The sequence below is a fragment of the Dasypus novemcinctus genome, chromosome 5 (genome assembly GCF_030445035.2).
Source record: "Dasypus novemcinctus isolate mDasNov1 chromosome 5, mDasNov1.1.hap2, whole genome shotgun sequence".
In the NCBI taxonomy this organism is placed as follows: domain Eukaryota; kingdom Metazoa; phylum Chordata; class Mammalia; order Cingulata; family Dasypodidae; genus Dasypus; species Dasypus novemcinctus.
In genome coordinates, this window is record NC_080677.1 from 129,283,678 (window position 1) to 129,305,479 (window position 21,802).

Genomic DNA, 21,802 nt, shown 5'->3' on the forward strand with positions numbered 1-21,802 from the left:
GTAGTAGGCTTCATTTGAAGCCAAAAGGTTTGGAATATGTGGGCCACTCATGTAGAGAGGTCTGGCAAACTGTTAGAACTTCAGATCTGGTGTGTGGCAGAGGTCAAGGTTGAAAGGTTGAAGACAGAGATAAAGATGGATATTCTCTTTTTTTTTGGAATGGATATTCTTAACGATAATGAAGCTTTAGCTTCAGGGCTCCTCAGCTACATGGAGCCTTCCAAGCCTCTGGCAGGGGCCCTAGCAATATTTCATGTAGTCATTTGTGTTTTTTTAAAGATTTATTTATTTATTTATTTAATTCCCCCGGTTGTCTGTTCTCTGTGTCTATTTGCTGCGTCTTGTTTCTTTGTCCGCTTCTGTTGTCGTAAGTGGCACGGGAAGTGTGGGCGGCGCCATTCCTGGGCAGGCTGCACTTTCTTTCGCGCTGGGTGGCTCTCCTTATGGGTGCACTCCTTGTGCGTGGGGCTCCCCTACGCGGGGGACACCCCTGCGTGGCAGGGCACTCCTTGTGCGCATCAGCACTGCGCATTGGCCAGCTCCACATGGGTCAAGGAGGCCTAGGGTTTGAACCGCGGACCTCTCATGTGGTAGACGGACACCCTAACCACTGGGCCAAGTCCATTTCCCTAGTCAGTTGTTTTTGTAAACTTTTCTAAAGTAAAGTATTTTAGCTGCAATTGAGACTGCTATCTCTTTTCACCCTGACTTCCCATCACTCACTCTTCCCGTCAGGGTAGGTAGCTTTGGGGTGCTCCAGGCATTTTGGGGGAACTGTCTAAGGGGAAGCTGAATTAGGATTCCAATAGAATTTGGTTTAGTGGGGTGCATCTCTATGCTTTCTGTGTATAGTTAAGGTAGTGCTAGCCATTCTAGTGTAGAAATTTTCTTAAAGAGGACCACACACCCTACCCCACCCCAACTGTATAAATTTCAGGTAGCATGAAACCTGGATGTGTCTGTGGATAGAGTTGGAAGTGATAATTTGATATATATGAAAATTGAAGCTATGGAAACTGACAAGATCACCCAAAAAGAGAATCAAGCAAGAAAAGACTACCAAGAATGGAACCTTCAGGAACTCATGTTTAAGGGTGGATGGAAGAGAGCCAGATGAAGAAAAAGTTTTCAGGTTAGAACAGATAACAGAGCACAGTGGTTTGACAGGCAAAGGAAAACTAGTTTCAAGATGGAGGGGTAGGCAGTAGTTTTAGTTTGCTAGGCTGCCAAAATGCAATGTATCAGAAATGGGTTGGCTTTTACAATGGAGATTTATTAACTTACAAGTTTACAGTACTGAGGCCATGAAAATGTCCAAATCAAGGCATCATCAGGTAATGCTTTCTCCCCTAAAACTGGTTGCCAGTGACCCTGGACTCCTCTGTCACATAGCAAGGTACATGGCAATGTCTGATGGTCTCTTCCTTCTCATCCACATTTGGTTGCTTTCAGTTTCTGGCTTCAGTGGCTTTCTCTCAGCTCTGTGGCTTTCTGCTGTCTCTCTCTCTATTCATCCTGTTGATAAAGACTCCAATAAGAGAATTAAGACCCACCCTGGGCCATGCCTTAATTGAAGTAACCTAATCAAAAGGCTCTTGACTAATGACCCTAATCAAAAGATCCCATCTACAACAGGTTCACACCCACAGGAATGGACTAGTTTTAAGAACATGTGTTTCTGGGGTACATACAGTCTCAAATTACTCCAAGTACCAAATGCAGAAGAGAAAATGCTGAACTTAGATCGTAATGGGCTGAGGAGTCACTAGAAGGTCAGAAAGTTAGGGCAATGCGTATAAATTACTTTTTAAGGAAATAAAGGGCTATTTTCTATGCCAGGGTGTCCTGCTAAATGCTATAGGGATATCAACTTGTTTAAGAATGTCTTCAAGGAGCTTACCCATTGTGAAAGGAGGAGTGGAATTCACATGTAGTAGAGAAAGAGGAAAGGGTTCACTAAAGAAATTGCTTTTAAAGTAGGTCTAGAAGAATGGACTGTATTTGGAGATGCAGTAATAGGGAAGAGGAATTTATATGGAAGATATAGTTAGATGAGGAAATGCATGGAGCCTATTCAGTTTCACAAGGAGTTCAGTGTGGATCTAGTATGGTATGTATAAGAAACCCTCAGGTGATAGCATGGATTGATCCATTGCAGTCAAAATGTGAAAGGTATTTCAATATTCAAATTGAAGTGTTTGTAATTGTTTGCATAGGAAACAGGGGATTATTAAAGATGTCTAATCAGGAAAGTATGACAGAGTTTCATAGTTTGAACAATCCCAATTTATGATTTATGCATGAGGTGCGTTCTAATCATTCTTTCAATGTACTATGTACCAGGCACTCTGCTAAATACTGTAGATACAGTAATAAAAGACACAGTACCAGAATTAATGGAACTCACCATCTGTGTGGAAGTTAGATATAGAAGGGAAAAAACTATAATGCTATTTGATAAACTCTTTAAAAAAGTAAGCACATGGTACAAAAGAATCACACAAGAAAGGTACTTAATCCAGGGGCAGTGTGGGTCAAAGAATAGAGTCACAAAAAACTTCCTGGAAGATGTGATTTTATGGTAGTTCCCAGGAATTCAGATTAATTTTCTAATAGATACTAGGTTGAGTCATTTGCAAATGAGTGGTAATTTCATATGGTCCAACTTAATAGAATGTTATGGTGTTTAGGTACCCCAGGTCAGACCTAAAAAGCCTATTTAATTAATATCTTACAGCAGTATTTTCTGACTTCTGGGTCCCCAAACAAGATGGACAATATGCAAAATCAGAAATTGGAAACATAAGAATTTCAAATCCTCCCATCTCCTTTTCTGCATTTCCTTCCCATTCCTTAATGTTCATCTCCCCAGAACCTCTGGTCCCAAGGCCTTCAGCCTACCCTGAGGTGCTCAGTGTTACTCCCAAACTTGATTTGCCCCAAACTCCCCATTCTTTAGGTGCTAGTGATCTGCGTCAGAAAAAAAAAAACCTGAGTGAACTAGTTAATGCTAATGTATAAATGACTATCAAGCCCTCCCCAGAGTTATTTAAATCTCTAAAAGAGGATACTTAAGAATCTTTGAGGGGAGCTGATGTAGCTTAAACGATTGAGTACCTGCTTCCCACATGGTAGCAGGATTCCTGGATTCCATTCCCAGTGCCTCCTAAAAACAAAATAGCAAACAACCACCAAACAAATGAAAAACCCAACTCAGGGGACTGATGTGGCTCAGTGGTTGAATACCAGCTTCTCACATACAAGGTCCTGGGTTCAAACCCCAGCCCTGGTACCTCAAAAAATTATTGGTAAATAAATTCCTGATTCATATCTTACATATAGTTATTAATACATCTAAATATCATAAAAATCTTGTTTGTCATTTGACAAACCAAAATGAGCTATGATTTTTTTTCTAATGAATTAAAGTAGAAGATTTAAAAACCCTGCTTCTTCAAAAAGAATTATGGCTCTTTGTCCTAAGAGGAATAAATCATATTATTTCATCCTTTTCTGATTCCTTTGAACAACGTTGTTGAATTACTCTGTACAGTTTATAGCATATTTGCAGTTATTTTTCTAAGAGAAACTAGTTTTTCACAAAATCATGAATAATGTGTATTTCATGATTTGAATAAACAAATTTAATTGAAACATTTAATTTGCTTGGCTCCTCTTCCTTAAAATAATTACAGTATTCTAAAACAAATAAGGCTTATTTTAATAGGTCATATGTTTAATAGTGGAAGTCTTAAGGGGTTAACATTTGAGGAAGGAATGGTTCATTAAATAAGTGATTCCCAAACTCAGATCATTGGACTGGCATTGGGTAATTATAATCATTATAATCGTCATCATCATAGGTAATATTTACAAAGTGTTTAACTTACAACAACTTCATATGAGATACAATTATTATCAAGGTAGATGAAAAAATTGAGACACAGAGAAGTTAAGTAACTTGCTCAAAGTTACCTGGCTGGTAAAGAGTGAAGCCAGAGTAAAAACTCTACAGTTTCAAATTCTCTCCCTGCCCCTTCCCACACAATTTTGTTGCAATAGATCTGGAAGGGGCCCTGAATCAGTATTTAAGTCCCCAGGTGATTCTGAAGCAAAGCCAGGTTTGGGAATCATCCCAATTAATTAACTTTGCATTGGATAGCTAGTTCCTTACCATTTCTAATTCATAAGGCTAATCAAATGACACAGTACTCTTCTTCCCTCCTCCTCCACAGCTTCCCTTGTTTGTCTGCAAGCAGTGTTCTCACTGTGTCCACTCTTCTTTAGGAGGCACTGGGAACCAAACCTGGTACCTCCATTGTGGTTGGGCCACATCCGCTCCCCAACACAGTACTCTTTAATTTGATTAGTACATAAATGTTTTGAATATGCTTTAATGTTCTTCAGGCACAATGCTATGATGAACTTTAGGAAACAGTCCCTGAAGCCAGGCACAGACTAGATAGTTTTAAAGGCACCTGTGAAACGTTGGCTCTCACGAGAGATTATAAAAGGCTAGATAGAAGGTGCATGTAGGCTTCCTGGAAGGGGATGTGAGTTGGATCTTGAAAAGTGAGCACAATTTGAAGAATAAGGAAGAAGAGGGAACTATTTCTGTAGAGGAAACAAATGGAAGCAAGCATTCATAAGTGGTGATGGATTCAAAGCTGATGTTTGAGGGTGAATAGGCCCAACAGGATTGGACAGAGTTGAGAGTTCCTTTTGGGAAACGGCTGGAAATAAATTTGGAAAAGTTAGGATAAGGTTATGGTAAATCTTAAGTGCCAGGTCAGAGTTTGGACTGAACCCTATATACAATGGGAAGTCACTGAAAAGTTTGAAAGGACAAAGATATAATGATGAAGTTATCAGTTTAGAAGGAAGAACCTACAGTCACTATGCAGGCAAGAAGGATGGGGAAGAGACCTGAAGTTTAAAGGAACTGTGTAGGTGTGAGAAAATAGCATGGCATAGTAGCGGATATGCATGTACTTGGGTGTTACTGGTTCCTGTTATGCCACTAATCAAACTGAGTGATTTGAAGTTAATTGCCTAATATTTCTGCTCCTCAGGTGTTTCCATTTGAAAATGTTGTGATGATGATAATACCTATCCCCACAGAGGGTCAAAATAGACAAATAATTTCCTTAGGACAATGGCTAGCTCTGAGATGCAAGCTACATGGCTATTTTGAGTTTTCAGGCCTGTGTGACTTAGAAAATGTCAGTGTCATCAACAGAAATAGAAAAGTTAGTGGACCTCTATTTTGTGGAAGATGAGGAGAAGGAAGGAAATTAACACTTAGTGAATGTTCCGGAAATTATGCTGAACTTATAAAGGAATTGCTTTTCATAACAATCTTATGAGGTAGATATTTCTATTCCCATTTAATAGCTGGCTTAATCAGAGCAAAGAACAGTAAGTTGAGTCTAGATATAAACCAAGGTCTGCCTAAATCTAAAACTTAGGCCTTTCCAATTATACCATAATGTTTTAGATTTGTGAACTTATATTTTATTTCATTGGTTTTGGCCTAATAACATAGTTTTTTGAGACTCTTTTGAATCTTAATTCTGACATCTATCAAATTAAGTATACCTCTAAACTTTGGGCCATCTGAAAGACAGACACCAATTTTGTTGAGAGTTGGGGAAGAAAGATTGAGGAAGGATGCTTCAAAGTGTAAGGAGAGTTAGATAGCCTTGATCTGTTACATAGGAGGCAGGGTAACCTGCCCAGAATAAAGATGGTGTAGATGCAGTCTGGTTGTGAAGCAGACATAAAAATCAATGAAATATTCTAATTGCAAATGATTGCTAATGCAGGACAGATGGAGAGTGAAGGACAGAAGGAGGTTAAGATCCAGGATTAGAGGCAGCAAGTGGAGAGAGTGGTATAGGTGGACTAAATACTTCCATTAAGGAAAAAGAGAGGGTGGAGGAAACAAACAGTAAAGGAAAGGCTGACCCACTTAACTCTTATATTTAGCTCTGGGAAATCAGAGTAAAGGAGACCATATGTAATGATGAAATTGGAGAAGAGAGGTTAGGCAAGATGGAGATGAGATACGTTGTCTGAAGGAAGCACAGTTTCCAGTAAGAAGAGGTGAATATTAAAAAAAAAAGCCTTATCATATCTCTAAAATGGAAAACATGGTCCATAGGAAAAACTTTCCATTTTATCTTCAATCTTACCATATGCCCCTCAAAAAAAGTTATCAAGTGCATGTACGTTTCCTTTTTTACTTTGTTATTTAGAAGTGCAGGATATAACCCAAGAATTTTTAACACTCCACACAAATTGGAGGATAACATACTTTCATGACAAGTATATATAAACACAATACTCCTAGAAATACATAACATATTGAGAAAAAACCGTATTTCAACAGGAGGAACCAAATATACTAGTGGGAGGCTGCGTTTGGAGAAACCCATGTTTCTCAGGAAAAAATGTCTGACTCTAGGGGACTGCCCTCTCCTCTGAATAGAGGATTTCTGCCCCAAGAAGGTACTAAAATCTCTATAGTATCTTAGTTCTCATGAAGAAAGTTACATTCTTCATGTCTTTTGGTTAGCTGATAGGGTAATTTGAAATCCTTCCTTGCTTGTTGATGGAATTTGTTGGCCCTTTAAAAAACAGCTGTGTCTCATTATGTGTGGGGCAAGACCATGCTTGGGGAAGTAAGGTGGTTATTTGTGTTGCCAAAATTTGGGTTTAATTTGAATATTTCAAGTAGCGAATTATGACAGGTTAATTTCAAATTAATGGGACTAACTACTTCAGTTAAAACAACGCTATTTTGGGAGGCAGATGTGGCTCAAGCAGTTGGGCTCCTGCCTACCATATAGGAGGTCCAGGGTTTGATGCCCAGGACTTTCTGGTGAAAGCAAGCTGGTCTGTGTGGCGAGCAGGACCACGCAGAGTGTTGGCCCGTGCAGAGTGCTGGCCTGTGTGGAGTATGGGCAGGAGCGCTGCCCTGAGCAGTAGTGTTGGCCCAGGTGGAGAGCTGGTGCAGCAAGATGACACAACAAAAAGAGACACAGAGTAGAAATAATAAGAGAAACAGCAGACCAGGGAGCAGAAGCAGCACAAGAGAATGATGGCCTCTCTCCCACTCCAGAAGGTCCCAGGATCAATTCCCGGAGCCACCTAATGAGAATACAAGCAGATGCAGTAGAATACACAGTTAATGGACACAAGAAGCAGACAGTGGAGGGAGGGGGAGAAATAAATAAATCTTTTTTTAAAAATCCTATTTTAGTTACACCGCATACCAAAGAAATTCTTAAATTCTGTCATTCTTGATTTGTCTTTTACATAGATAAATGGTAAGGGGAATCCTTATCAAAATTTTAAGTGAGTTTAAGGATTCGAAAGGGGAAGGGAGGCCAGGTTTGGCTTTATTTTTAAAACGATTTTTTAAAAAAAGAGAGATGCAGATAATCTCAGGCTTTCAGGTAGTTATTCCTAAGGCCCGCAGGTGTAAAGGGTAGAGCGTCTACAATTTGTTCCTCTGAAGACTGCACCTGATTTTCAGGGGCACTTTCCCATCTTGGACTTTCTTATCTGCCAGTCGGGGATATTGCTTTTGGTTTATCTCCCTGTCTGAGGAGGCTTTACTAAGTGGGTGTAAGCTGTGTTTCCGTGTTAGCTCAGGGTGTGTGTGTGTGTGTGTAGTTTGTGCGCACAGAGAGGGGCAGGAGAAGACCCTGTCCTTCAGGGTGCTTTGGGGTAGTTTCTTCAGAGACCACTGCCACCGACCTAAAAAGGTTACCCCTCCTCGTTAGGTACGAAGTGGCGGGAACCCGGGTCTTTAGAGACGGCCCAAAGGAGAGGGAGTCCGTAAAACGTGGAGGAGGATCCCGTGCGCTCGGCTGGGGATGGCGCCGCGTGTTCACGGGGAAAGAGCAGTGGGCTTTCAGGTAGAAATAACCTTTGAGATGCGGGGACTCTATAGATAAGGGGGATTGACTCTTGGAAGCAGTGACCCTCGCTCCAAGGTTCTGGTGGGGTAGAGGTTGGGACGCGCTCTGGTTTCCGGGCCCCTCCCGCGCCTCCGGCTGGTGGGGAGATGGCGGCGGCGGTTTCCCAGCTCCCCCGCCCCAGACGCCGATGGCGGTGCGTTTTGGCCCTCCCCCCAACAGCTTCTCCCACCCGGTAGCCAGAGCCGGTGAGGCCGGGAGGGCGGGGAGCCGAGGGAGGAAAGGCGTGAGGGCGGAGGTTGCGTGGTGCAGGCGGCGGCGGCGGCAGTGGCAGTAGCAGTAGGAGGGACGGCCTGGTGGACAGGGGAGGAGGAGGGAGAGGGTGTCTCACGCAGCTCCAGGCGGGGCGGCCCCTGTGGCTGAGGGACGCTGCCAGACCTTGGCGGGACGGGGATTTAACCGGGCCCGGGGCCCAGTGAGGAGGTGGAGACGTCGCCGGAGTTTTTTAAGCACCAGGGGAAATGCGGGTGAGTGTCGGCGGCAGGTTCGGCAGCCGGGGCCGAGGGGAAGCGGCGGCGCAGGCCCGAGCCCGAGCCGCGGTGTCGCAGTGACTGGGGCCGCGGCGGCCGAGCCGAGGCGCCGGGCGAGGCCTGAGCCGCCGCCGCGTCGAGCCGCGGCAGGGCGGAATGGCGGCCGGGACTGGGAGTCTTGTGGACCGAAGACCCGGGAGGTGGGAAGGGAGCGAGCGGAGACCCCGGCCCTGAGTCAGCCCCCTCGGCTCCGGCCTGGTTGAGCCGCGGCCCCGGAGGGCGCTCTGCGCGGCCAGGCCTGGACCTACGCACTGGGAAAAAGCCCGATTCATTGCGCCTGAATGTGGCGGCCTTGTCGTGCCGGCCGCCTTCCAGCCGGGGACTTAGGGAAGACGACTGGACCCCGGGCAGCTCGGGGAGTCTCATACTTCGCTTACCCTCTTGCAGGAAACCCCTGCGTGACTCCCAATCCCCACGTGAGCCCCTTCTGACTTTTGCTCTTTCTCCCTCGCCCCCTTCCTGGATCGCTCTTCTCTCTGCATCACTTTTCAACCTTCACTCGTACTCCCAAGTAAGTACTCGGCTTGCGCTCAGCGAGGCAGTCGGAGAAGCAGCGGAGCCACGAAATCGGGCCCTTTTGCTTTCCGGTTCCCTGCCCGCCTCCGGGGCTCGCACGTTCCCCGCCTTCATTGTTGCGACTGTTGAGGTTGCTCTTATTGGGTAATAATCGCTCTTTAGCTCCATTCTCTTGCCGGCGGCGGGCCAGGGGAGGGGGCACCGCGCTTGCCTGGCGCACGGGGATGCGAGTGCGGCGGCGGAACGGGACCGAGCTTCTCGGCGACCGCGGTGCGCTGGCGAGCGGGTCCGGGCCCTGCGCTGCGGCCTCGGCGCGTCCCCGGCGCCCGGGCGCTAAGCGGGAGCGCGCAGGGAGTGACCCCGGAGGTAAACCTAGGGGCGCGCGGCTCTTAGACTGTGTGTGGAGTTTGGGGTCCCGAACCTCTAGAGATGTGTGCATTTATCCTAAGGTCCAAAAATCCTATCTTGCTACCACCTGTGCGTTGTGTAATGCAGACATAATAACTTAAAGAACTGCTTTCTAAAAATTCTTTGAAATGAATCCCCAGAGTAAGTATACTCAGTTTAGCTAGTTCTCTACTAAAAGTTGGATTCTTTTCTGATTGAGTCACTCTATTGCTTTTAGTTCGTTGTAAGGGGTAGTGGTAAGTGCAAATATTGAGTTGCAGCAACTTACTCAAAGATTTATTTGCTCTGCGTAATTTTTTTCCCCTGTAATAGCATTCAAATAGTCAATTATGAGTGGAGTAAATGTTCACACTATTACTGAATTATACTTACATTGGAGTGACAGTGGCAATTAAACTTCATTTTTACTTTCAGCCATGAGCTTCTACGTCTTAAGTGTATCTAACACTCTGCTGAAGTAGTGTACTTGTAAGTTGAACACTTCGTCTTATGGCCACTTTATACCTGGTTTTCTGAAATACTCGGGAGTTTATGTATTGTTTAGTAAAATGTGTGGTTTTGCTGCAGTAGCAAAACCAGCAGTTTTTGTTGTAAAAAATTTGGATGTGAAATTATAAAAAGGCTTTTGAGTTTTAGAACATTCTTTATCTGAAAGTTCTATATATTTTTTCCCACGCTAAGTCAAAATAGTTACTTGGCATTACCAATTCTGAAGCATGTTAAACCCAAGACTGGCTTTAATTCTGTTATGCCCATTTTTGGAGGTTTCACAAGAGTGCTCATTAAGCTAGAGAGAGGTGGTCGAAGCCTACTTTCTAAAAAATGTTTACTTTACATTTAAAGTTTTAAAAATCACTTTCTAAAAATGTTAAACATTTTTTCATCACTGGCATCTTTTAAAAACTATTTTGCAAAAAAAAAGCAAACCCACTAAATACTAGGTACACTGGGATTTTTCACCAATATATAAAACCCACCCTCTGTCAGAGCCACATGTCTGGGCTTGTAGTCATGCCCCCATTCCTAATGTATACCGCATTGGAAGACTTAAGAGATGAATGCATAAGTTGATTCTGCAGTTTTCTTAGATGAAAGTTCATTAGACTCCTTGGTTGCTTACTATATATTAATGATAATTAACTTGGTCTTGATTGTCAGTTTTCACCCATACATTTCAGTCTATGAATTCTTTGAAGGGAGAGAGTATTTTAAATTTATTTTTGTATCTGCAGTTAGCACAGAACTTGGTAGATACCTCAGTTCTTCGAATGGTTTTTTGGGGAATGATTCTAATATATACCCATTGTTTGACCACCGACCCTCGTTTTGTCTATTGAAAACATTCTGCATTTTGCACTGGTTAAGAATGCAAACTTTATTAGTAGTAGTAGTAGCTTCTTCGGAATAAAATTTGTTGCTGTTCTCAATCCTCCTTTTGCATTTTCCTTTTCCTCTTCTCCCCAGTAGATAAATTGTGTCTCAATAGGTAAATGCCCGGATTTCTTTTGCTGTGGAAATCGGGGAAGTGCTAAGAAAATTTGTGAAACTTGAATTAGTTTTGTTTCCACCAAAACTAGTTTTAAGGTGAGGAATTTATTTTTTGTTCGTTTTTGGAAACAAGATTGAGGTCTTTTCTCCCCCAGCTTAAATATCTCAGCTTTGCATTTAAAATGAAGTAGATTGGTAGTTGAGGCTCTTCTCTGAAACCCCAATGGGGTTACTAGAGATTGAAGTGACTTGTCATGGCAGAAAATATTCCTGGGTCATTAAGGGTCTTTTACCAGAAGTTCACTGCCAGGATGACCAGCAGGCATAGTGTTCCTTTTAGCATGGAAAATTAAAATGAATATTCCATAGTCTTTATATTGAGGAATTGTCATTACTTGACGTTCTTCAAACTAAAAAAATTAGGGCCCCAAAACTTGGGGAATGTTCTTTGCTCCTTCCCAAGTCCCAAAGCTATGAACTTTTTCTATCTTCTGAAATTTAAGTGTTAATCTTGAATAATGTGTCTCTTTGGTACTCTTGATTTAAATTTGAACTTGTCTGTTAGATATGTCTGGAGAAAAAAAGTTTCACCTCTTTTTTTTTTTTTTAATGTGTGTTGGTTTACTAGTAGGGTGTGTCCTTTGTTTGCTTTTGTTTGGATAAGCCCCCCAAGTTGTATTACTGAGGATTTTAAGCTTCCTCCTCATGTACATTTAATAATGCACTCTATACACAAAATTATAACATTTAATGACTTTCAGATTTTATTCATACAGGGGCAGATATTGTCTGGCTTCTTAGAAAAACTGTATTTGCGTTATTTATTCATTCATTTTTACTTGGGCATTGACTGTTTTGATCCTGAGAAGACATGAGATCTAGTCCAAGCTTAACTTTGCTCATTTATAAAATAAAATTTTTTTTTTACTTTACCCTGTTTAAGATTTCTTCAGGCCTTCAGAATATGTGGATTCCATAAGAATTTCATGGCTTTTAACTCTTAACAGCGTCTTGAAAAACTGTCTTAAGTGTAATGCATCTTACTCATATTTGAAAAGCAGAGTTCTGAAGCCTAAGATTGATAGTCCTTTCAAGTTTTTCCCTTATGGAGATACTTGGATCAAGAAAGAACAGTTCTTTCCCTTCCTTCCACTATATGCTTCGACACTATGGCATTTCCAGTTCTCAGAATTTCCCTTGCTCACCTTTCCTCTGCTTTTGCTCACGCTTTCCCCTCTGCCTAGAATATCATTTCTCTTCCTTTCCCCCTTCCTGTCATTTGAAGGGCTCCTGTTCTTTTTAAAAGACTCAGCTCTGTTTTAAAAAGACTCCGCTCAGGCAGTTCCATCTCTAGAAGCTGGCCTTGACCTGCCTAATTAGAAGCCCTTCTCCTGTTCCCATCTTGCCCTGCCTCCTTAACTAACAGCACTTAATTTTGTGTGTGTGTGTTAACATATCTAACATAACGTTTCCTATTTCAACCATTTTTAGGTGTGCACTTCAGTAGTAGTAATTATATTCACAATGTTGTGCTACTGTCACCACCATCCATTACAAAGACTTGCAAGACCCCAAAAAGAAACTACCTATTAAGCAATACTCCCATACCCCCCCTACACCCTGGTAACCTCGAATCCACTTTCTCTCTCCATTAATTTATAGCACTTACCATTTTACTTTTAATTGGTTGTTTCTGCCATTAGACTCCCCTCCTTTAGGGCATGAACCATGTGGTATGCATTTGTCCCCAGTGCCTTGCACACTGCTCACCTTAACATTCATTTAATACTTGCTCTGTGCCATCTACTGAACTAAGTACTTCATGCATATCCTCCCACTTAAAATCTTACAAAGCCCTGCAAAGTGTAGATACTATTGTTAAATCTGTCTTCTAGAGTATAGGTGAAGAAACTGAGGCTTCCAGTGATAAGTCAGAGGGCTAGTAAGGCCGAGTTAAAACTAGACAGTGACGCCAGAGCTTGAGCTTTTAATCAAGCTCAAGCTCTGGCTTTCATATGAAGGTGAAAGAAGAGTAGAAGAGAATAGAATGAAAATGCTTTAAGGATTGACAGCTGATGTGTGGTTGGTAATTATGACAGTTCATGTTGCAGCGCTGTGGTTGTCTACTAAGAAAGAGCTTATTCCTCCTGGTGTTTTTTTTTTTTTAGTGAGCGAAACCTTGTATGTGGGAAGCTGGCGCTCAACCACTGAGCTACAGTGGCTCCACTGAACTGGTTATTTCATTTTGTTTTTGTTTTTAGGAGGTACTGGGGATCGAACCTGGGACCTTGTACATGGGAAACAGGCGCTCAACCACTTGGTGTTTCAGTAACTGGTGGTACATTGAAGGAGAGTGATGGGGCACTGATGTGATAGAAATAAACAATTCTGGGACTTTGGGGTTGTTGTTAAATTGGGTGGGATATTATGACTCAGCATTACAAAAATTTGTAGCACTTTTTAAGTCTGTTCAAATCTAACAAACTACAATTTTTTTTAAAGACCTTGTCAGGAAATACTTTGGAAAACATGGTATGAAGTGGATGCAACCATTTAAAATATGCATATATGCATTGGTGAAATATTTAAAGTAGTAAAAATAGTTGTAATTTTAGAGTAGGGAACTTAGGTGCTTTTAAAAAAATTTTTTTCAAGAAAACTTAAAGAACCAAAAAGTAATACAAATAGACATCAAATCACAGGATGGAGAAAGCTTCTGTGAGCCTAACACCAACAGTAGAAACTGAAAAGATTTCACTACTTTAGAATAATAAAATTTCTGTATATTAAAATTCTGTAAACAAAAGGCAAATGGCAAACTGAGAAAAACAGTGTAACTTTCAAGCAAATTTAACTTTCTTATCATAAAAAAAAGGCTTATAAACCAGTAAGAAAAGGAGCTGCCCCAACTCCCATGGAAAAACAGGCAAACTGGTAATTTATAAGAGAAGCAGTAAACATATAAGATTTTCATCATTACTAGCTATACTCTCAAATTCAAATCAGTTGATAAACTATTTTTTAAAATAATTTTGGCATAGATTAAAAAATGAGTTGCTTCTGGCAAAGATATAGAGAAATGGGCCTACTCGCAATACATTGTGTAAAGTGTAATTGTAGATTTTTTTAATATACTGGGTTATATGCATCAACGACGGTAAAACAAAATGTTGATAGTGATTATGTTGAGCAGTGGGATTATCAGTTATTTTAATTTTTCTGTTTTTCACTTTTCCTTCAATTTTTTACATTGTACATGCAGTTCTAATACTGTATATTAACACTATTAAAAAGAAAAAGACGAAAGCATTGAGACTATGTCCATTTAGTTTAATGCTGAAATAAACTGGTATTTGCTTCACTAATAGGCTCCTTTTCAGTTGTGTTGACATGTTAAAGTCTTCACATATGACTTTGGTGGGCTTTATTTCCTATTTCCAGTTAGGTTTTTCCTTTGCTGCTGGTCTAATTTTCTTCCTCTTTCCCCCTTACCTTAATTCTTCAAATACTTCAGGCCCCTTTAAGTTTCATGCCTTCCACAAAAGGATCCTAATCTCATAAAATTGATTTACTGTTTTGATATTTTATTATATTAACATACAACACTGGATTATATACTGATAAATTTTCTTCACTGTGCAAGTTTCTTTTTCTTAGTGATATGAACTTGAAAGTAGGGATCTGTAGCAGTTTCATATTATTGATGAATTCCTGAAAGAAATACTGGATTATGGTTATGGACTGATTTTTTCCTGTGGGCATATTAGATTATATTGGATTCATAGGTTTACCTGATTAAGTAATTATATAAACCTTTTGTGCCAGTAGGGCGTTGAGTCCCCACCTGAGGACTCACAGATAAAAAGGCATGGTAAAGGACAGAGTTAAGGGTTTTTAATGTTGGAGTTTTGATGCTGGAGTTTGATATCGAAGCCTTAAACTGGAGCCCCGAGAAGAGAGGAACCCTAAGCCTGGAAAGAAGTAAGCCCTGGGAAGAGAGGAACCCAGGAAGCCTGAACCCTGGTGGACATCGGCAGTGATCTTGCTCCAACATGTGAAAATAGACTTTGGTGAAGGAAGTAACTTATGCTTTATGGCTTGGTATCTGTAAGCTCCTACCCCAAATAAATGCCCTTATAAAAACCAACCAGTTTCAGTTTCTGGTATTTTGCATCAGCACGCCTTTGGCTGACTAATGCAGGATCTTACCTTTTTTGCTTATTCACAATGCCTATGATAGAAACATTTAAATTGATGTTTTTAAACCTAATTTCATTCTGCTTAGCAATATGAATTGCTGAAAATTAGAAAAATTATTTTGGCATAGTTTGTACTACAGCTTAGAAAATAGGAAAGTTATTATCAGTTATTTAAGAAATGTATTCTGAGTGGCACGTGTAGGATTATTATTGGAGTTAGGAGAAAATAGATAGAAAGGTCATCAAATGCCTGAAAAAGATGCCCTCTACTATGTAGAAATTAATTCATTAAATGCTAAAATAGTTTAAGTGCCTGATAAGGAGAGGCATCTAAATGTCAGATGTGTGGGGATAAAAAGCAGAGAGGGCTCAGACCTCCCTTAGAATGGAGTGCAGAGTCGGGCTGGTCAGACTGGCAGGGACTCTGATCCCAAGTGGAATCCCAGGAATAGATCAGTAGTCTAGGCCAGTGGGCCTCCCCTAACCCAGCTTAGCTTTGGGATCTAGAAGGCATTTGTTTTGGGGAAGGGTGGAGAAGAAGTCATGAGTGGCTGCTTCTGACGTCTACCATTTTAAAGATATAAATATTTTAAAGATTTAATTTCAGATTCATCGTACGTGTAATAATACCATTATTTATTCAGCACTTAGTATCTGCCAAAGACTGTTGAACACATTTTGTGACTTTGTGGCTGCTCTCCCCAGCTTCCTGCTTCTGGGGAATGCCTTACTTTGGACGAAAATCTTTCTTACACTTTCCTGGTTGAGGGTATACTTTGAAATATAGTGCAGGAATGTATTACCAATCAGCCACCAGAGAGAGACTGCTGAAACCAGTGTCTCCTGTTCGATATGTTGATCATATTTTGAAACAGGGGCACCTGAGTAAAAGTGGTAGGTCACAATCAACAGTGGACAAAAAGACACAGGAGAAAGCTTAGGGATGCTGAAGACAAACCATTTTGCAGAGTTAGCTCTGCAGCGCTATCTCTGTAAATGTTTTGTGTATAGGTGACTTTACACTATGCAGGGATTTTTTTATGTCTGCATTTTAGCTGGGCCATTACTGGTGAACTATATCATGCATGCAATCCTTTTTTGATATAAGGTTGATTGTTTTGTTTTTTAAATTTCATTATGGTAAAAAATATATAACAAAATTTGTCATTTTAACCATTTTTAAGAAAGTTACAATTCAGTAGCATTACTTAAATTCCCGGTGTCGTGCTACCATTATCATTATCTATTTCCAAACCTTCGTTACCCCAAATGGAAACTCTGAACCTATAAAACAATGTCTTCCCCCATTACTCTCTTCCTTCACCTCCTGGTGACGTTTCATCTACTTTCTGTCCCTATAAATTTCCTTATTTGAGATCGTCACATCATTGGAATCATACAATATTTGTCCTTTTCTGTCTAGCTTGTTTCTCTCAGCACAGTATCCTCAAGGTTCATCCATGTTGTCATATGCATCCCTAATTCATTTCTTCTTAAAGCTGAATATGTATATACAACATTTTTTTATCCATTCATTGATTGATGGACACGTGTTGTTTCTATATTTTAACAATTGTGAATAATGCTACTGTGAATATCAGTGTGCAAATGCCAGTTCACATCCTTGCTTTCAGTTCTTCTGAATGTATTCCTAGTAACGGGATTCTTGGATCATATGGCAGTTCTATATTCAACTTAAGGGATTTTCCACATAGGCAGCACTATTCTGCATTCCCACCAATAGTGAAGGAGTGTTCCCATTTCTCCACATCTTCTCTAGCACATGTAGTTTTCTGTTTTTCTGGGGTTTTTTTTTTGTTTTTTAATGGCCATTCTGTAGTAGGTGAAATGCTGTCTTATAGTTTTGATCTCCCATTTCCCTAAAGCTAGTCATCTTTAGCATCTTTTCATGTACTTTTTGGCCATTTGTATTTCTTTGGAAAAATGTTTGTCTTTTGCCCCATTGTTTAATTGGGTTGCTTGTTTTTTAATTGTTGAATTACATCATTTCTTTCTATAACATGGAGATCAAACCTTTAACAGATATGGTTTCTGAAAGATTTCTTCAATTGAGTAGGCTGCCTTTTCACTTTCTTAATAAAGTCATTTGAAGCACAAAAGTTTTTAATTTTGAGGAGCTTCCATTTACTGATTTTTTTTTTCTTTTGTTGCTCGTGCTTTGGGTGTAAGGTTTTAAGAAACCACCACCTACCACAAGATCTTGAAGGTGTTTCCCTACATTTTCTTCTAGGAGTTTTATGGTTCTGACTTTGATATTTAGGTCCTTGATGCATTTTGAGTAAATTTTTGTATAAATTGTGAGGTAGGGGTCCTCTTTCTTCCTTTTAGCTATGGATAGCCAGTTCTCTCAGCACTATTTGTTGAATAGGCTGTTCTTGCTTAGCTGGGTAGTCTTGACAGCCTTGTCTAAAATCACTTGACTATAGATGTGAGGGTCTGTTTCTGAGTTTTCAGTTCAGTTCCATTGGTCAATACATCTACCTTTATGCCAGCACCATGCTGTTTTTACCACTGTAGCGAAGTAATATGCTTTTTTTAGAAAAAGCAACTTAGTTTTTTTAATGGGATTATAAATCAGTTTATTTCTTAAAGATTTATTTATTCTCTCCCCTCCCCCCCCCTTGTTTTTGCACCCACTGTCTGCTTTCTTTGTCCATTTGCTGTGTGTTCTTCTTTATCTGCTTGTCTTCTCTTTAGGCGGCATCAGGAACTGATCCTGGGACCTTCGAGAGTAGGAGAGAGGTGCTCCATGTCTTGTGCCACGTCAGCTTCCTGGTCTGCTGTTTCTCTCATTGTCTCTCTTTGTTGTATCATCTTGCTGCACTCTGCGTGGGCCAGCACTCCTGCGTGGGCTGGCACTCTTGCATGGGCCAGCTCACCTTCACCAGGAGTCCCCGGGAATCAAACCCTGAACCTCCTATATAGTAGATGGGAGCACAATTGCTTAAGCCACACCTGCTTCCCAGTAATATGCTTTAAATTCAGGAAATGGGAGTCCTCCAACTTTGTTCTTTTTATAAGATATTTTTGCTTATTTGGGACCCTTACCCTTTCAAATAAATGTGAGAATTGGTTCTTGCATTTCTGAAAAAAAGGCTGTTGGAATTTTTATTGGGATTGCATTGAATTCAGTTTAGGTAGAATTGACATTTTAATGATATTTAAATATCAAATGTCATGAACGTAGAATGGCCTTCTATTTATTTAGGTCTTCCTTGGTTTCTTTTAGCAATTTTTTTTAAAAAAATTTAGTTTTAAAATTTGAAAATTTTATTTCTAAATTTGTCGTCCCCCCCCCATGCGACTTGCTTGTTGTTTTGCTCTCTGTGTCCATTCGCTGCGCGCTCTTCTGTGTTTTTACTTGTCTCCCTTTTTTTTGCTGAGTCACCTTGCTGGGTCCGCTCTCTGTGGTGCCTCCGGGCCAGGTGGCTCTCCATGGTTCTTGTGGGCTGGCGGTGCACGGGCAGGCCTGCCTTTGCAAGGAGGCCCCAGGACGCTCACTAGGGCCTTCCATATGGTAGACGGGAGCCCAATTTGATTGAGCCACAGCTGTTTCCCTTTTATAAATTGTTTTTTAAAAAACAATTTATTGAGGTATATCATTCATACATGAACACACATGAACAATAAGTGTATAGTAAAAGTTGTGAACTTATAAAACAAACGTGTAACATACATGGATCCCATCTGTCACCCCACCACAAATACCTTGCATTGTTGTGAAACATATGTAACAAATTATGAAAGAGCATCCTCAAAAGTATTACTACTAACTGTATCCTACATTCTTTAGGCAATATTTTATAGTTTTCTGAGTTCAGGTCCTTTGTGTTCTTGGTTAAGTTTATTCCTAAATATTTGATTCTTTTAGATGCTATTGTAAATTGAATTTTTTTCTTCTCAGATTGCTCATTCGTAGTGTGGTACTAATTTTTGCATCATAATCTTTGCTGAATTTGTCTATTATTTCTAGGAGCTTAGTTCTGGATTTTCTGGGATTTTCCAGGTTTAGGATCATTTCTACAAATACTAAAAGTTTACTTCTTTCTCATTTGGGTGTCTTTTATTTTTCTTGCCGAGTTGCTCTAGCTAGAACTTCTAGCACAATACTGATTTAATTGGTGACAGTGGGCATCCTTGTCTTGGTCCTGATCTCAGCAGGAAAGCTTTCAATCTTTCACCATTGAGTACAGAGTTAGCTGTGGGTTTTTCATATATGTACTTTATCATGGTGAGAATGTTTTCTTCTATTCTTATCTTTCAGAGTGGTGGTGTTTGTTTGTTTTTTAAATCAAGAATGGATGTTGTATATTGTCCAGTGTATTTCCTACGTCAATTGAGAGGATCATAGGATTTTCCTTCTTCAATTTATTAATGTGGTATATTACACTAATTGGGTTTTCTTGTTTTGAACCACCCTTGCTTATCTGGCATAAAACCCACTTGATTGTGGTATATAAATCTTTTCATGTGCTTTTGGGTTCAGTTTGCAGATATTTTGATGAGGATTTTTGCATCTATGTTCATTAGAAAAATTCGTCTGTAAATTTCTTTTTTCATAATATTTTTATCTGCCTTTGGTATTAGGGTGATGTTGGCTTCATAGAATGAATTTGGTAGCATTCCTTCCTGTTTAGTTTTTTGGAAGAGCTTGAGTAAGATTTGTATTAGAGCCTCTTTGAAAGAATGGTAGAATTCACCTGTGAAGCCCTATTTCCTAGGCTTTTCATTTTTAAGAGGTTTTTGTTAATTCTGCTCCAATCTCTTTACCTGTGATTGGTTTGTTGAGTCCTTCTTTTTCTTCTAGGCTCAGTGTGGGTTGTTCATGTGTTTCTAGGAATTTGTCTATTTCGTCTGTGTTGTCTAGTTTGTTGTCATACAGTTGTTCATATTATCTGCTTATGATCTCTCTTATTTCTGCAGTCAATGGTAATGTCCCTCCACTGGTTTATGATTGCATTTATTTGCATTTTCTCTTTTTTTCTTTGTCAGTTTAGCTAAAGATTTGTCAATTTTGTTGATCTTCTCAAACATCCAACTTTTGGTTTTGTTGATTCTCTATTGTGATTGTTTTTGGTTCTCAATTTCATTTCTTTCTGCTCTGCTCTTATTTCTTTTCTTCAGCTTGGTTTGGGATTAGTTTGCTGTTCTTTGTCTAGTTCTTCCAGGTGTGCAATTAGGTCTTTGATGTTCTTCTTAACCCCTTCTTTTTGAATATGAGTGTTGAGGGCTATACATTTCCCTCTCAGTACTGCCTTCCCTGTATCTCATAGATTCTGTTATGTTGTGTCTCTTGATATTTACTGATTCCTCTTGCAGTTTCTTCCTTGACCCATTGATTATTTAAGAGTGTGCTGTTTAATCTCCATTTACTTGTGAATTTTCCCTTTTTCCATCTACTATTGATTTCCAGCTTCATTCCATTGTGATCAGATAGTGTTTTGTGTAATTTCAGTCTTTTTAAATTTGTTGACATCTGACTTGTGACCCAACATTTGGTCTTTTCCAGAGAAGCATCCATGAGTGCTTAAGAAGAATGTATATCCTACTGTTTGGGGGTGTAATGCTCTAAAATGTCTGCTAGATCAGTTCATTTATCGTATTATTCAAACTCTCTTTCCTTATTTATCCTCTGTCCAGTTTAAGTCTACAACTATTATTGTAGAGACATCTATTACTCCCCTCACCTTTGCCAGTGTGTGCCTCATATATCTTGGAGCACTGAGTTAGGCGTGTAAATATTTAGTATAGTTATTTCTTCTTGGTGAATTGCCCCTTTTATTAATATGTAATGACCTTCTTCATCTTTTATAACAGTTTTGCATTTAAAATTTATTTTGTCTGATAATAGTATTGCTATTCCAGATCTTTTTTGATTACTGTTTGCATCTTTTTTCCAACCTTCCACTTTCAACCTGGTTATATCCTTATGTCCTGAGATTAATCTCTTGTAGATAACTATAGATGACTCATATTTTCTAATTCATTTTGTCAGTCTATGTCCTTTGATTGGAATTCAATCCATTAGCATTCAATTCAGTGTTATTACTGCAAAGGCATTACTTTGTGCATTTTATTCTTTGCCTTTTCATTGTCATATCTTACTATTGCTTCTCTTTTTATCCCTTAAGTTACTCTTACTAACAGTCTTCATTTCTACACCCTTCTCTAAGTCTCTTGCCCTTGTTTCTCCCTTTCAAGCTGCAGAACTCTCCTTAGTATCTCTTGTAAATCTATCTCTTGGTAGCTAGTTCAGTTTTTGTTTGTGAAGATTTTAAACTCACCCTTATTTTTGCCAGATAAAGAATTCCTGGCTGGTAATTTTTCTCTGACTACCACTTTCTTTCTTTCTTTTTTTTTTTAAGATTTATTTATTTCTCTCCCCTTCCCCTCCACCCATGCCCACCGTTGTCTGTTTGCTGCGTGTTCTTCTTTGTCCGCTTCTGTTGTTGTCAGCAGCACAGGAATCTGTGTTTCTTGTTGCATCATCTTGTTTTGTCAGCTCTTCATGTGGGCAGCACCATTCCTGGGCAGGCTGCACTTTTCTTTCGCACTGGGCGGCTCTCCTTATGGGGCACACTCCTTGCACGTAGGGCCCCCCTACGCGGGGGACACCCCTGCGTCGCAGGGCACTCCTTGCGCACATCAGCACTGC

General features: G+C 40.2%; 1 protein-coding gene across 4 annotated transcripts in view; it reads left to right on the plus strand.

The window, feature by feature from the left end:
* Nucleotides 1–7,649: 7,649 nt before the first annotated feature.
* CUL1 (cullin 1) overlaps nt 7,650–21,802 on the plus strand; it is a 124,806-nt gene continuing 110,653 nt past the window's right edge. Inside the window, exon 1 of one of the 4 annotated variants that reach the window (XM_058297518.1) lies at nt 7,650–7,925. The gene's annotated coding sequence lies outside the window, so the exon portion shown is untranslated. Of the gene's footprint in view, nt 7,926–8,008; nt 8,453–21,802 lie in introns of those variants that run through there. The other 3 variants (XM_058297515.2, XM_058297516.2, XM_004484232.5) reach the window with 3 other exon arrangements.